The sequence below is a fragment of the Sturnus vulgaris genome, chromosome 4, assembly GCF_052056855.1.
Source record: "Sturnus vulgaris isolate bStuVul1 chromosome 4, bStuVul1.hap1, whole genome shotgun sequence".
In the NCBI taxonomy this organism is placed as follows: Eukaryota; Metazoa; Chordata; class Aves; order Passeriformes; family Sturnidae; genus Sturnus; species Sturnus vulgaris.
The window spans coordinates 44,089,582-44,104,661 of NC_142246.1; the positions used below are offsets into that span (position 1 = coordinate 44,089,582).

At 44.4% G+C, this 15,080-nt stretch overlaps 2 long non-coding RNA genes across 2 annotated transcripts in view; one reads left to right on the forward strand and one right to left on the reverse strand.

Moving 5' to 3' along the window:
• Window positions 1–2,801, reverse strand: part of LOC148223987 (uncharacterized) — a 22,827-nt gene extending 20,026 nt beyond the window's left edge. The window contains exon 1 of the long non-coding RNA XR_015803226.1: window positions 2,688–2,801. This is a non-coding gene — a long non-coding RNA (uncharacterized LOC148223987). The remainder of the gene's footprint in view (window positions 1–2,687) is intronic.
• LOC148223988 (uncharacterized) lies at window positions 2,106–11,898 on the forward strand. The gene is made up of 2 exons (XR_015803227.1): window positions 2,106–2,228; window positions 8,538–11,898. It is a non-coding gene; the product is annotated as an uncharacterized LOC148223988 (long non-coding RNA).
• Window positions 11,899–15,080: the final 3,182 nt, after the last annotated feature.

Below are 15,080 nucleotides of genomic sequence, written 5' to 3' on the forward strand. Positions count from 1 at the left end.
CCACTTAAAACCAAGTTACAGCAAAGAGGAGGTCTCAACCCAAATGCTCAGAAGCTTCCCTGCATTGGGTTGGCTTCAAGTGCAATTTATCCCATCCCCTCAGAAGCAACAAATATGCAGGTAATACAGAGAGAGGATTCTATTGCTAAACAGCGTGAGGAATGCAGTAAAATACAAAATCCCAAGTTGTCATGACCTGTAATTTGCTGCATGTTTTTCTGCCCATTGTGATGCCAAATTTAGACTCCATCTTCAAGATCCCCTGGGCCAAGCCACATCAGTAACGAGAGATGACTGCAGTGGAAATACAAAACCACTGAGAACCACTTCCCTCCTGACTGTACTCCAACCCACATCCCACATTAGGCTAGATAGCCTGAATTTTGACTGCAATAAAGCAAACTGCAGAAATGCTCAGGCGCCACCATGAGGGAACAAAGCTGCAGAAAGAAGGTAGTTTAGTGAGCAACATAGCTGTGCATGCTCCCAGTGGAACTGAGCCTTCCCTCTAGGACCATCCTAGTCCCAGATCCTTGAGATCTCCTGTACAGGCATTTCACAACTGTCTGCAGCATTTGCTGACCAGCTGCAGAAATTAAGAAGTGAGAGATCAGACCTTTGATTTCTCCCCTTTATCTGTGTGGGAGGGTACAATTCATGATCCTATGAACGATTCCCATCTTGTCTGCTAGCTTTGCCAAAGAAAAAGACTGGTGACAGTTGTGCTGGATCCCATGCTATTCCACCTCTACACAGGCAGCAAAGTAACCCATGCAACGTTCCCTGCCTTGTCATTGCAGGCCGTTGGAGAAAGGCCTCCATATGAGTCCAGTACTTGGAGTTGCAGTGATTCTTTACTGTAGGGAATGTTCCCTCCATGAACAGCCTTTTGTGTAGGCACAAGGCAAAAGTTCTCCCAATGTATGGTTGCATCAGCCACAGCTGTAATTGTCTAAACCACTAAGCAGGCATAACCATCAGTAAGTTGTATTTTAGCTGCTCAAGTGGCCATACTTTCAGCCTGGTCTTAGAGGCTGCTAGATTATTTCACACTGAAGCTCAGAAACCACTGTTATGACCTCTGAGATTTACAAAAGACACTGATCAGTGTTTCTAAACACCAAGCTGTGCTTGGACACCTAGAGACAAGAGTTGTTGGCTCAAGCTGTAGCAAGGGATACTGAGGCCCAGAGCCACTCCCACTCCTTTGGTCTAGACCCAAGCTAGTTATTTTTAAAGTAGACTGAAATAAAACACAGCTGCTGTGGAATTGGCTTCATGAGAGATGTAGGTTTGAAGGTATCTAGTCCACAGTACATAATTCTAAGTGGGCAGTCTGAAGTGCCAAAGTTGAGAAATTCAGCCTTTTCACAAAAGTTCCATCAGGGCTTTTAGCCCAGAAACTTCAGTCTTAATTTAATCCAGCAGCCACACAAGAACCATTATAATCAATGAGCAAAAACATGGTAATATAGTGATTCCTATAGGTTGCATGCAAATGTTAGAGAATTTGTATCTTGTATTAGATTGGTTAGTGGAAATTAGAATATTCAACATAGAAGATTTAATGTATTGTAAACGGGAAAATCGCTCTCTTATGCTCTCTCTTCGTTCTTACTTTCTTAAGCTCTCTTCTTTTACTCTCACTCTGTCCCTCTCTCTGCCCTGCTCTGAGCTGCAGTTCCTAGCAGGGCCTTATACATACCCACGCCCTACAAAATAAACTGCAAACTTTAAGACCAGAATAAAGAGAGCGCCTGAGTTTGTCCCAACCGTCCCAAGGCAGCGATTCCTACAGAGTGGCGCCATCAACGTGTCTCAAGGGCTGACTCCGCTTCTTCAGCTGTGGGAAACTCCTTCATGGACGGTAACTAAAAAAACACTCCTAATTGCTTTCTTGGTATCGTGAGCACGGCAGTGCGTTGCAGTGCAGCGTTATGAGCTGGAGCTCTTAAAAAATCTGTCGAGGCAGTGCTGGACCAAGGGAAGCCGAGCTCTAAAAGGACAAGCCTGACATCCCTCGAGCACAGCCGGGCACTGCTTAGTATCGCCTGCGCTGAAGCTCGAAGTGTGTGAGTCGAGGAGGGTCCCGAGCGCGCTAAGCTGTTGCCCAGCAACGCCTAAAAGCACAGCTCACAGGAGGGGACCGGGAATACAGCGAGAGATCGCCTGGCCAGCGTCCACGCCGCAGCTTGGATCACAGATCACGCTGTATCAGCGATACCGAGGTTAGTACACGACTCTATTAATGGAACAAACTCACTCTGCTCACAAGAGAGCTCTCTATAAGCAACTAAAGCACTTACTAAGCTCCAGTCAAAATAACCTGCCAAAGCAGGAGTTAAAGAATCTTTTAGAATGGACTTTGATTAACTTCCCAAACCCTGATCATTCTGCAGTCTTCACCAGACTTTTGAGACAAAGTTGGGATAAAGCTTTTTAATCATATATCCCGCCGAGATATGGCTGCCGCAGAGCTGATACCAGCCTGTAGAGCGCTAGTGGAGCTTTTCGCTGACAAACAGTCGCCCCCTCCCTGCCACGTGTCCAGCCCTAATCATGCAAGCAACCACCACCCCCCACGCTTCCGCGGCCCTTCCCCCCTCCCTCGCAGTTCCGGACCCAGTCCTCACGACCCCAGCCGTTGTCTCCGCCCCTACTGTGTCCGCACCCGTTCCGCCCCCTACCGTGTTCAACCCTGCCGTGCCCACCCCCGTAGCCTCTGCTGCTGTCATCCCCGTCCCGAATGCCTCCTCCGCCCCTGTTCCCTCGGTAACCGCGGGTCCCGCCCCTGCCAACGTCATCGCCTCGACCCCGCCCCTCGGCTCCGCCCCTGCACACCCACCCGCCACCGTCACGGCCCCTCCCCCCGCTGCTAGCGTCATGCCGACCCCGACCCCCTCCCTCGCTCCCGCCAGCCCCCGCGAGCATGGCCGAACCCCTCATGGCTGCAGCAACCATCATTGCGAATGCCCTACAAGCACGCGTGGCCGAATCAATCCCAAACCCACAAGCGCCGTTAGTGCCAGAAATTCCATCCCCGCATGTTGCGGCCACACTGCCGTTCCCAGCACTGGGAGACGGGAGGACCCCACCTCCCAAGCCGTCCCGCATCCCCCCGGAGCCGATCACGGCGGCCGCCTCAGTTCGGCCCACAGCCGCCTGGTGCCCGCATGCTGTGTATCAGCCTCCGCCAGGGCCGCCTGCAGAGATGTCGGCGCTCGCCCGCCCCTCCGTTCCTGGCGCGGCCGCACCGCAGCCTCGGCTCCCCTCCCCGGACCACCCAGCGTGCCCATGCCGGGTGTAGCGCAATCGCCGTTCGCCACCATTGGGCAGGATCACACCATGCCGTCTCCACCGCAGCTTCCCGCTTCAGAACTGCTGAGCGCGGCGGCCTCGCCTCCACCTCCCGCCTCAGCCACCACGGACACAGCTCCACTGTCCGCTTCTACCAGCACCGAACGGCCTTCTCCAGCCCCCTCTCAGAGCGGAAAGTTCGCTCGCCATCCAAACTACTAGCATCCTCCATGCCGCGCCGGAAACTGACATGGCACATGCGCAGAAACCACCAGCGCCTCCTGCACATGCGCTGCTTTCGCAGCCTCCGTCCTCCCTGGGTCCTAAAGCCCAACTCCAGCTGTATTCATCCGCGGTTCTCTCTAAACCGGATCTTCATGTAACGCGCACACAGCTTTATCACCGAGGGATCCCTCCGCATCCCGTGATCTGGTTCACCACATCCCTCCAGTACCCTCGCCGCCTTCATCAAGCGACGTAACCAGCACAGCCACTTGGCACGCACATTATGCAAGACAAAGGGGGAGCTGGTGTATCCACATTAATAAATACAGGACAGACAGAGAACTATTTTACACATGCAAATGCTAATTCTTTGCCCCCTCTAGAAAAGACATTCCCACTTCAAGATGAGGCACTGTATCCTGAAAACTCTCCAGAATTAAACTCCCCAAAATATTATGATAATAGTCAAAGGACAAACTGGCAGGAGATAAGAAGACAAATTTGCAAAGATGAAAACCACGATTTATTAGCTATGCCAGTGATATTCAGCCAACAGGCAGGTGGCCCAAGAACATGGACTGCCATTCCATCTCATGAAATTAAAGAATTTAAAAAAGCGATAAAGGACAGCGGCATTTGTTCACCATATTTTAAACAGCTACTGAAAAGCACATTAGAAGGACATACCCTCACACCAAATGACTGTAAAAATCTTGCCAGCATAGCTCTCACAGATTCGCAATACATGTCCTGGGAATTAAAATGGAAACGAATGCTCACAGAAATATTAGCTATTTACAGGCAAAGTACCAATGCAGATCTCCGTACCCTCACCATATCGAAACTAACAGGTGATCACCCCGATGACAGAAATGAGGATCAAGTGAATTTACCCAGAATAGCATTAGAAGACATTAAGAAAATGGCCCATAGGGCCTTTTTGCAAATTCAGCCTGCAGGGAATTTTGAAAAGGCTTATAATCTGATTACCCAAGAACTGTCTGAGCCTTTCACTACATTTGTGGACAGAGTAATCCAAGCAGCAGAAAGACAATGTAGTGATGACATAGCTCACCCAGTAATGATACGAAATATAATTGAAAACAATGCCAATGCAGAATGTAAAAGGGTTATCAAAGCCCTGGGAAAAGAGAAACCCACGGTGCCTGAAATGATAGATGCCTGCAACAAAATTGGAAGTCCTCAGCAGGTAGGTACGATCCAAGCGACTGAACTTGGAAAAGCTCTGGGAGAACAAATTAAAAAGGCACTCACAGTCCAAACAACACAAGCAGCTGTACTGGCAGCCCAGGCAGAAGCACGAGACCAGAAGCTCATGGAGATCCTAGGTGCTCTGCACCTGAACTCTCAGCAACGAAGTAACACCATGGCTGTGATGCCTGCCAGCATAACCCCAGGACCTCGTTATTTCTGCAAAAACCCAGGTCATATCGTGAGGAACTGCCCAGAAGTTAAAAGAATGGCACAAACATCAGATTGCTATTCTACCTGCAAGAAGGGACATAATTTTTCATGGCAGTGCCGAACCAGACCCGATATGAGCAGAAAACAGAGTCCAAAAAACTCCAGAAAGAATGTGCCTCGCCATCGCGTGATAAAAGAAATAATGGCTCCACAGACTCCCAAGGGAGAATTTGTAACTATTCTGGCTCAGAAGCCCTTCGCTACATCACCAGCAGAACCCCAAGTAACACCTCAGGTTTATTACCCCCAGGGTTCTGGTGTACTTTGGCAACCTCCAAGCCAACAACATTTTTGAAAGACAGTGGCTATGACTATATTCCAACAGGGATTACTGGGACTTCTCAATGTAGACAAGATTTTTTAGTTATTGGTAAAGAGAGGAATGGTATTCTAGGACTGCTTGGTTTGCCTTGTGTAATCTCTGTCAATTGCAATGAAGAATTATGAGTGTTAGCCAATGCCTGCTATCCCCCGTTGCATATATCACCTAACACCCCTATAGCTATTGCTATAGCACTATTTATGGGGACAGCAGATCACATGCCACTTTGCGGTCCCTTACCTGCTCATGAAAACCCCGAAGTCCTATGGATTCAACACATAAGCACACAATGACCAATGATAACTTATGAATTGTCCATTGGTGGGGTTTGAGCTAGAATTAACGGGATGATTGATACCTGTATACACCAGCAGATGTTACTGTGATCTCCTATTACTATTGGCCAGCAGAATGGAAGTTAATAACTCCTCCAGGCACTCTCACAGGCATCAGAAGTGTCACTCCATGCTTGCAGAGCAAATCTGTAATCAGTATTACAGGACCGCAAGGGAGAAAGGCATCGATCCATCCCTATGTAGTGCAGAGACACATCACAGTGTGGGGAAGGGATTTGCTTTCTCAATGGGGAGCCAGAATTGAACTGGATTTTTTGTAGGGATCGCTGAAACACTCAACACTTTAAAACTGACCTGGAAAACTGACACCCCTGTCTGGGTCCCACAGTGGCCCCTAATAGATAATAAGCAGAGTGTCCTTAAAAACCTAGTGGCTGAACAACTGCAAAAAGGCCACATCAAACCCACCAACAGCCCCTGGAGTGCCCCTATATTCATAATCCACAAGAAAACTTCAGGCACCTGGCGATTGTTACATGATCTCAGAAAAATTAACGCAGTGATTGAGAACATGGGCCCTCTACAACCTGGCCTGCCCAACCTTTCCATGATCCCAAGGAACTGGCCACATGCTATTATCGATTTAAAGGACTGTTTCTTTAACATTCCGCTGCATCCTGATGATGCACCTCGTTTTGCTTTCTCTGTTCCAAGCACAAACTTGCAGGAGCCACTTCAAAGGTACCGTTGGCTTGTCTTACCGCAAGGCATGAAGAATTCACCAACCATCTGCCAATATTTTGTAGTGCGTGCCTTATCTCCAGTCTATGAACAATTCCCACAATCAGTCATTCTTCACTACATGGACGATTTACTCATAGCAGCGCCAACACAGGAACAAATGGAAAAAACTCAAGATGGTGGTGTTGTTGAAATCAAAAAGGCTGGACTGGTGGTATCTGAATCAAAAATACAAGAGATTGCTCCCTGGAAATACTTGGGTTGGAAACTAACAGAACAATCTATTATGCCTCAGAAAATACAAGTCCAAACAGATGTTCACACTTTACAAGATTTACAACAGCTTTTGGGCGAAATTAACTGGGTCAGGCCTGTGTTGGGAATCACTGCTGATGAGCTTGCTCCACTTTTCAATCTGTTGAGAGGGGACAATGACATTAGATTCCCTAGGTCTCTCACTCCCGAGGCTTATACAGCCTTAGAAAAAATTACTGATGCCCTGCAGACCAGGCAGGCACATCACTGTATCCCAGATAAACCCTTTTTTCTTGCAGTTTTAGGAAAAGAGCTGAGACTATGTGGTCTAATTTTTCAATGGGACCCCTCTCAAAAAGATCTATTACTAATAATTGAATGGGTTTTCATTTCTTACAGGTTGCCAAAGACAATCCTCACACCTTTAGAAATTATGTCTCAAATCATCATCAAGGGCAGAGCAAGGCTTCTTTCAATAGCAGGCTGCGAATTCGCAATTATCTATTTGCCCATGCAGAAAACTTATTTTGAGTGGCCAATGTAGAAGTCAGAGGAATTGCTGTATGCCTTACTCGATTTTCCAGGCGTTTGCTCCATTCACTATCCGGCACACAAAATGATCAAAGCTAAATTATGCTACAAAGAAAAACCTCTGATCAGTGAAGAACCTTTAGATGCAATTACTATCTTCACTGATGGGTCAGGGCAAACGCACAATTCAGTAGTTACATGGTAGAACAAAGAAACAAAAGTCTGGGAACAAGATGTCCAAAAGGTTGAAGGTTCTCCTCAGATTGTTGAATTGGCAGCAGTTGTAAGGGCTTTTCAGCTCTTTTCAGAACCTTTCAACCTGATCACTGATTCGGCATACGCTGCCAATATTATTAAGAGAATTGAAGGATCAGTTTTAAAGGATGTGAACAGCGACAAGTTGTGTCTTTGGCTCACCTGTCTCTACCAAATTCTATCTCACAGAACTAATCCTTATTTTGTTTTTCACATTAGAGCCCATTCAGGCCTCCCAGGATTTATGGCAGAAGGAAATGCCTGAGCAGATGCTCTGGCATCAGCTGCATCCGGTGACGAAGTTGCAGCAGACATTGAAAATTCTACCTCAGTGCTTGCTGCAGCTACGCTGCCTAACACTATTGAACAAGCAAAATTGAGCCATGCATTTTTTCACCAAAATGCACAGGCAATCAAACGAGATTTTCACATCACTTTGGAGCAAGCACAAAATATTGTACGAGCTTGCCCAGATTGTCAGCTTGTTTAGCCTCTTCCTGCTTCAGGAGCAACCAACCCAAGAGGGTTGGAGAGCTTACAGAAATGGCAAACAGATGTTACTAAGTATCCCTCTTTTGGGAAACTTAAAAATATTCATGTCTCTATTGATATGTTTTCAAATGCAGTTTTAGCTTCTGTATATACAGGAGAAACAGCTAAGCATGTTTGCCAGCATTTTTCACAGGCCTTTTCCTATCTGGGTGTTCCCCAAGAAATTAAAACTAATAATGGTCCTTCATATGCTTCACAAGAATTAGCTGCATTTCTAAATGACTGGGGTATCCGCCATACATTTGGCGTTCCCCACTCTCCCACAGGTCAAGGAATAATAGAAAGAACACATCAAACCCTAAAACGCATTTTAGATCAACAGAAAGGGGGACAAGCTCAGGCTACACCTCAAAGGAGGTTAAATAAGGCTTTGTATGTCTATAACTTTCTGAACAGCTCTGCAGAAGAGCCTGACACCCCCCCCCCCCCCCCCCCCATTTATAAACACTTCTTGAACAACAAAAAAGCAAAACTAAAAGAGCACCCCCCAGTTCTGGTTAAAAACTTAGAAACAGGACAAATAGAAGGACCGTACAACCTTATAACATAGGGAAAGGGGTTTGCGTGTGTTTCTACAGGTGGAGGACTCAAATAGATTCCAGCAAAGAATGTGAAGCCCTACTGCACATCAAAGCCTGCTGAAGCCTCCACATCAGCCAGTGACCCCGCAAGAAGAAGCCAGGAAGCAAGCACCCAGACCTGAATTGTGCAGAGTCATCCAGAGAAAGTGATCAGCCAGAAACAGCTGAAAAAAGAATGGAGTTTTATTGTTTGCGCCAATGCATGCTGTTTTTCTTCTTTTGTTTTAGTTTTTGTAGTGAAGCTTTACCTGTAAATCAACCAAAGATGAATGTTTGGGTTGTTCTAGCCAAGTCTGCAGGCTCAGATACTATCTGCCTATCTGACACAAGTCCTGACAAACCTTTTTCAACCTGTTTAGCAGGAGTACCTTTTCCAGAGAGTTTCGATAATGTTACCCTTGAGAAATATTGGCCATATGATGATCACAATGTATCCCCAACTCCCAGCCAGAAACACCAAACTTATATTGATAACTTTAAAGTTGATAAATCAACTCGAACTTTCAAGAGCTCGAAATCCTAGGCTCAGTAACTATGGACAGTTGCTACTTCTTTCATTTCCTGAAAGAAGACCGTCCTCATTTAAATGTTACCCCACACCACCCAGTTTATAGCAATGTAACTTTTCAGTGTAATCAAACTAAACTTCTTACATATTTTTAACCTCATGCAAGTCAATTTAGCAAACTACCAATACGATTTCCCAAAGGAATTTGGCTCATCTGTGGAAACAGAGCCTGGCAGGGTATATCTTCATATATAGAGAGTGGCCCCTGTGCCCTGGGACAACTTAGAATAATAGCCCCCAGTGTTAAAGAAGTAGTCAAAAAGAAAAACAGAAAGATTAGATCCTCCACAGGACACCAATATGATCGTGATAGTGACTTTCACCCTTGGAACTCTGGAAAATCAATTGTCACAAGCATTTTTCTACCTCAGCTGAGTTCTTCAGTTACACTGTGTCTTGGTTTAATTCTGTTTCTCGGCCAATGTACCAAATTGTGTTTTCGTTTTGATTTGCCAATTTAAATAAACTTATTTTCCTGTTGTGAGACAGAACCAGGAGCAAAAGAGCAAGGCAGGCTTAAAACTTGAGAGTATGAAAAAAAAAGCAATTTATTAACTACACAAACAAAGAGAAGGGAAAAAAAATTCAGAGTAAGATTTTTTCAAACTCTTCCTTCCTCCCCCCCCAACTTTCATAACAACAAAAGAAACATATAACAAATACTTCGATCAGACCCTAATTTAGTCTATTTCACTTCACTTCTGGAGAGAGAAGCCTCTTCTTGTTGAAAGCTGTAGGGATTTTCCTACAAGAAGGAAGAAAACAGTCTTCTCGTGGTTTCATCTTTCACGATTTGCATCCGCCCGGACCTGCAATCGTGACGCTCCTCCCAACTCCATAGCCTTCCTGTAGCTGTAGATGTGGGCCATGTTTGTCTCATGGGCTATTATTTTTAAGAATGAAATGTTTTACAGCAAAGGTTCTCTTCATCTCCTTTCTCTCTGTTCAGGCTACATCCTCAGAAAACCGAAATCTTTCTTTTTCAGGGCAAAATTCTCAACACAGGTGCTCTTTAGTCAAATCATCTATTAAATGGAACATTTCCATCCCCCCATGTCTTTTTCATGGTTTATAGGAATATCCAGTACATCAGTTCATCCCTACAATTTTACAAAAAGATTTTCAGCCATTTCAGCATCTTCTCACTCTCCTTCCATCTAAAAAACTTAGCTCTTACATCACTGACTTCAGAAATCTTCTTCTTCCCTTTCATATTCAAAGGAAAGGCTGAAGGCTTTGCAAATCTTATCTGAGTACTAGAGAGTTAAAGTTTAACACAACTACAAAAGTTGGGCCAGGCTCAGGCCGCGCTGGGGGGGGCAGCTGAGGTGTTAATCAGCCTTTCTGGGACTGGGCTGCAGCCCCACACTGCTCATGGCCACCTGGGCAGGTCCAGCCCGTCCGACACTGCTCCGAGCTAGCAGCAGGGGCCGGGCCCCCCCCACCCCAGAGCCGCAAGCCTGTGGAGGAGGAAGCAGTAAAGGTCTTATCAAAAAAACCTTCTTCTCCTCCCAGCCATCGGGTCTCCTCGTTTGCAAACGGGGCCCAAGCGGCCTCCTGAGCCTCCCTCCCAGCATGGGGGGAAGCTCGGGTTGATGTTACCTGCTCAGCAGCCGGAAAGACAAAGAGACTCAGTTCTGGATTACCTCCTTCAAAATGTGTGTGCACGGAGCGAACTAACTTTCTCTAATTGGCTGTTGCAGGTGTCCCAACCCCCACAGAGCAAATTCCCTTAGAGAGAACCTCTCTCTGAATTTCTTCTTCCCATGTCAACCTATCACACACTGAGACAGTTAAATAAGTTGGGATGTTGGCTCAGTAAAGAAGTAAATGCTACCTCAACTGCGATCAGTGATTTGTTGACAGACGAAGAGGCAGTCAGACATGCCACTTTACAAAATAGAGCTGCCCTTGATTATCTTTTACTAGGTCATGGACATGGCTGTGAAGATTTTCAAGGATTGTGCTGCATGAATTTATCAGATTTCCATTCATAAACAGCTACAAAACCTAAAGGATTTAGCTAACCAAATTACAACAGATGACCCATCATGGCTAGACAGTTTGTTTGAAGGTTGGAGCTTTGCACCTTGGCTAAAGGAACTCTATAAAATAGGCTTGTTTATTTTAACAGTAGTAATTGTGGTTTTATTATTAGTACCCTGTATACTTCAATGTGCGCAGCAAATAATGAATTAGAGAATGTCTAATATCTTAGTTGTTCAACAGAAAGGGGGAGATGTTGGGAAGGATGAATTAGGGAAATCTTATAAATACGGGTGCCTAGCAAAAGACTTTGAGAATATGGAAAATATAAGCTAAATAGAAATGATAGCAATTTTCGACTGTGTGGCTGAAAGCAACTGAATGCCTGAAGGCCCCTTTGTTTAGATAATGTTAGATGCTGCAAATACCAAGAAACAAACAGACATCCTCCCTAGGCACGGCAGGAAGAGTCCCAGATAAAATTTAGAGATAAGAAAAGCAGTAAAACATGGTAATATAGTGATTCCTATAGGTTGCATGCAAATGTTAGAGAATTTGTATCTTGTATTAGATTGGTTAGTGGAAATTAGAATATTCAACATAGAAGATTTAATGTATTGTAAACAGGAAAATCGCTCTCTTATGCTCTCTCTTCGTTCATACTTTTTAAAGCTCTCTTAAGCTCTCTTCTTTTACTCTCACTCTGTCCCTCTCTCTGCCCTGCTCTGAGCTGCAGTTCCTAGCAGGGCCTTATATATACCCACGCCCTACAAAATAAACTGCAAACTTTAAGACCAGAATAAAGAGAGCGCCTGAGTTTGTCCCGACCGTCCCAAGGCAACGATTCCTACATAGGTCATATTAATTCTTCAAGTTCGAGCTTTTTTTTCTGGTCCCGGATAAAGCAGAGCAACACAAAGGTAAATTCTGCATTTCACAGAGAGGGAAGTGCCCGCTGCTAATCTGTGGCATTTTACCTTTGGTTTGCTCATCAATGTAAGCAGTCCAAGTGCCATGCATCCTCCATTTCTGCTGATGATACTCAAAGAGTGCAAGGAGGAACATACTCTGATTATCTAAATTGGATCTAGACATAGTATCTGTTACAGTTACTGTACAGTGCCAGAGCTATCTGAGTAAAAGAGAAGAAAGAGGAAAATTCCAGTATTCTATTCACAAACACAAATGCAATTTAAATGTTACAAATGTAATGGGAGCTGTCATAAGAACTGCAGGCACGACATAGTAATTTCAGTAAATAAAGCAGAGTAAATTTCTTATTAAAACAATCCATTCTCAAACAGGAACTGTGGCTACAAATTCAAATGGTACAATGACATAATTTAACTGCAACAAATCACACTGCTCTCATCCTTTTCTTTTCAACCCTGAGATTTTGGAGCATCTTAGGAGAGCTAAAAAACTTTCCTGAAAAACAAAACCTTCTGAGAGGCTTAAGCAGAGTGCACAAAAGAGTAGTGAGTGTGTACACACTGTACTGGATGGTGAATTTCTCTTGGTAAACAGAATTTAACCTCAACTTAAACCCTTTGACTCTGCAGGATGCTGCAAGTTTGTTTGCAAATGTTTTTCTCTGAAGGACTGAACAGACCACTTGGGCTTTGTGCACAGGCCAAATAGCGGCATTGGTGGCAGGAATGCTGCTCAGGCTTCCTATGTATCCAGTCCTGCTCCCATTCCAAAGCATGGCCTCCTGCTGATGTCCAAGGTCCACCTCAATCACATTTTGGTAAATTTCCTAGGATGGGAGAAAACAACGTTACTAAAAATACTGAATCACACCTAAAAGGCAAGTGCTCTGTCCTGCAGCATCAGAGCACTGAATTCAGACGTTCTGCAAAGTGACAAACCCCAGAGAAAGAGGAAACAAGTAATTTATGAACTGGATGCTTAGAAGCATGTACCTGGGCCTGCTGGTGGGAAGGACAGCCCATGCTTGATACTGGAATTTTCTCATCTCTGCAGAATATAGCTGAAAACAGAAGTTCTCATTTTTGTTCTTCCAAACCAAGATCAGCAGTTACCAGGACAAAAAAAGATGATGCATTTTTTACACTCAGAACTGCAACACCAACAACTCGATCTCATTCAAAATATCATAATATTCTTTAGGGCACACATGGAAGAGATCAAATTTAATAAAAATGCCTAGAATACAATAATAAAGGTAGTAAGCACAGCCAGAAACACATGAACTGCACCTGATTATCCATGTCCAAATATCAACACAAGGGTGAATGAAACTGCTCAGTGCTTTAGTCCAATTAGTACAAACCATGTGTATATTTACTAAGACTAACACAGAAAGCATCCAAAAATAGCCAAAGGTTAAAAAAATGACTACAAATTTTGAAGACAAAGTGCTCACTTTATAGGTAGTTTGCAAAAACAAACAAAAGCCAAACCAAACCAAACACACACACACACACAAAAAAAAAAGCACGTTCAAAATGCTGGAAAGATTCCTTGCTATAGCAGAACAGCTTAAAAACACACTCTAAGGCTACATAATTGGAAATGTGGCATTCACAATTTGAAACATCTAATAGGAGACTGGAAATTCACTTTGGTATCGCTGAGCCACTACTTGCAGTCTTTGGAATAGATCTGCCAAGGCACTTCATTTGGGACTGATGCTGAGCCAATGTACCAAAGACAGAATGCTCCAGTAACACAGACACCTGAATGTGGGGAAAACCAGATCATAAAGCATTTCCTTGTTCTTGGACAGAGCAGCATAAGGCTGTTGTCCTCCAGGGACCTACAGGCAGGACCACAGCTTGGACCACAGGCATGGGTTTTTTGGGAAAAGGATGTATCATTGGTTAGAGATATGATAACACATTATCCAGCTGGAGGGAGGAAGCTTATTAGAGAAGCATTTGGCTGAAAAGCTTATGCACACAGATGTGATTCATCTCAAAAGATCAACGTTTTCAAGCAAAATCACAAGTTCTGCATTTTGAAGACAGGAAGAAGCATTTTCCCCAATAGTTTTTTGTGCTGGCTGCCAAATTTTATATTGCTATTGCATCTGAGACACAGCTGCAAGTCTGATCCCACTGAGAAAACAAGCAATGCAAAGGTACATGTATGATCTGCATTTGAACATTTTAAGCCAGGGTCACTGCACTTATCCAACTCCTCCTTTTGGGGAGCTGTGGTTACTGTGCTGCAAAAAGAGAGAAAAGACAGCAACACACATGGACCTCTTTTGGGGAAAAAAGGCCAACTTTATTGTATGGACATCCCCTATTTAAAATGTATTACATGCAGCTAGGACAGGACAGTAGTTCATTGGACAATTGGGACAAACATCCCTGGGACAGCATGTCCGGATGTCCCATGGGAAAGATACCAGGTGTTAATCTTTATTATGAATTCCCGTCTGTTTTTCACCAAGTTATCACTATGGGAGACTGCCTCCCTTAACTGAGGCTATAGTCAGCTTATCAGCCTGGGAATGGACCTGAGAGACAGGAGAAATCCAGGCCTGAAAGGAATTGCCAAGCTGTAATTTCCTAGCTCTCTAAATGTGTGTGTCCACAGGGAGCTGACAGACATTTCCCATTTGTGAGGGGACACTGTGCACAAACACAGCTCTGACCTATCATCAAGAAGCCTTCCACAAAACTCCTGGTTTCAAAGGCTGACTTTATCCTACTGGATGTAGAACATAAGCTCTGGAGGTGATTTTGTTGGAGGTAGACTTTGGGATTTTTTTTAAATTTTATTTTAATAGCCAACAACAGGCTGACACAATGAATGCAGACATTTTAATCCATACCTTGTAGGTTAAAGGCAGAACTTTTCAGAACTATCTAAAGTATTTAGGAGCCTGCACATTCCAGAAGAATTTTACAATTAATTAGATTGTTCTGGATCATCTGGTTTTTGTTTTTAAATTGCTTTTTCCTTTAAATCTCTGAGAATGTGTATTTCAAAATCAGTATGTGATTAACTGG